Below are 2,083 nucleotides of genomic sequence, written 5' to 3' on the forward strand. Positions count from 1 at the left end.
ACCCTAAAAACTTCACCAAAAAACTCCTAGCACTCATAAATGAATTCAGTAAAGTTTCAAGATACAAAATGAATGCTCAATAATCAGTTGCATTTCTATACACCTACAGCATTCAAGCTGAGAAAAAAATCAGGAACACAATCCCATTTATGACACACTCACACACACACACACACACACACACACACACACACACACACACAAATAACCGAGAATACACCTAACCAAGAAAGATCTCTACAGTGAGAACTGTGAGATACTCTTGAGAGAAATCAAAGATGACACAAACAATTGGAAAAACATCCCATGCTCATGGAATGGAAAAACAAATATTGTTATTATGTCCATACTTCCCAAAACAATCTACATATTCAATGCAATTCCTATCAAAATATCAACATCATTTTTCACAGATCTAAAAAAAAAAAAAATACTTAAATACACATGGAAGCAAAAAGTAGCTTAACTATCCAAAACAATCCTGAAAAAAAGAACAAAGCCAGAGCTATCCATTTCCAGACTTTAAACTTTACTGCAAGGTACAGTAACTAAAACAGCATGGTACTGATACAAAGATACACATGTAGTCTGATAGGCAGTAGTGGGAAACTGTCAGGGGAGGAGAGGGTGGGATTGGCAGTTGAGGGAATCTGTAAGGGTGGGAGGGGCATACCTCATCAACAAGTGTACCTGCATGATCAATGTTTGTATATCTAACCCTGAAATGTACCCTACATCTTTATAATAAAAATTATTTAAAAAAAAAAACAGAACAGAATACAGTATATCAAAATTAAATTGCTGTCTTACAATCTTATCTTTGATAAAATCAACAAAAATAAGCACTGGGGGAAAGAAAACTCTATTGAACAAATGAGGCTATGTTCTTACTCAAAAGTGAGTCCTGAATGTTAATCACAATAGCACAAGGGAGGGATCAGCAGTTGCAGAACAATGCTAAGGGAAGGGGGCATGTAACAACAAAAAGCGTACTTGATCCTAAACCAGGGGAAGTGAGGACCACTTGGAGGCTCAAAATTCACCTGCACTTAGACTACTCATGTACTTAATCCTGACTTGTACACCATATCTCTGTAATAAAAGTCATAAAAAATACAAAAACACAAATGGTGCTGCAAAAACTAGCTAACCATATGCAGAATAATGAAGCTGGACCCCTTCCTCTTGCCATATACAAAAATTAACAAACAATATATTAATGACTTTAACAAAAAACCTCAAACTACACAAATCCCAGAAGACATCCTAGGAAACACTTGTCTGGACATTGGGCCTAGGCAATTAATTTATGACCAAGACCTCAAAAGCAAATGCAGCCGAGCCCAAAATTGACACATAGGATCTAATTAAACTAAAAGATTCTGCAAAGCAAAAGAAATCAACAGAGTAGACAGACAACCTGCCAAATGGGAGAAAATATTTGCAAACTATGCATCCAATAAAGACTAATATACAGAATTTATAAGAAACTCAAATGAATCAAAAGGGGAAACAACCCAAATCACGTCATTAAATAGTGGGGAAGGAGACATGAACAGATATTATTCAAAAGAAGACATAAAGTGGCCTGCAAATGTATGAAAAAATGTTCAATGTTACTAATTATCTGAGAAATGCAAATTCAAACCGCAATGAGATACCATCCACACCAGTCAGAATGACTGTTACTAAAAAGTCTAAGTCAAAACAAAAAAAATCAGATGTTGGTGAGATTGTGGAGGAAAGGGGAATACTCATACACTGTTGAAGGGATTGCAAGCTAGTTCAGCCCCTCTAGAAAACAGTTTGGAGATTTCTCAATGAACTAAAAATAGATTTATCAGTCAATTCCAGCAATCTTACTAGTGGCATAAATCCTTCTACCAAAAAGACACCTGCACACATCTGTTTATCGCAGCACTATCCAAAATAGTAAATCATGGAATCAGCCTAGTTGTCCATCAACAGTGGACCATATCAAGAAAATGTGGTATATATACACCATGGGATGCTACATAGTCATAAAAAAAGTTATGAAATTGTGTCTTTTGCAGCAACATAGATGCAGGTGGAGACCATTATT

This window comes from Carlito syrichta, unplaced genomic scaffold (genome assembly GCF_000164805.1).
Source record: "Carlito syrichta isolate Samal-C Ts95f unplaced genomic scaffold, Tarsius_syrichta-2.0.1 Scaffold309945, whole genome shotgun sequence".
In the NCBI taxonomy this organism is placed as follows: domain Eukaryota; kingdom Metazoa; phylum Chordata; class Mammalia; order Primates; family Tarsiidae; genus Carlito; species Carlito syrichta.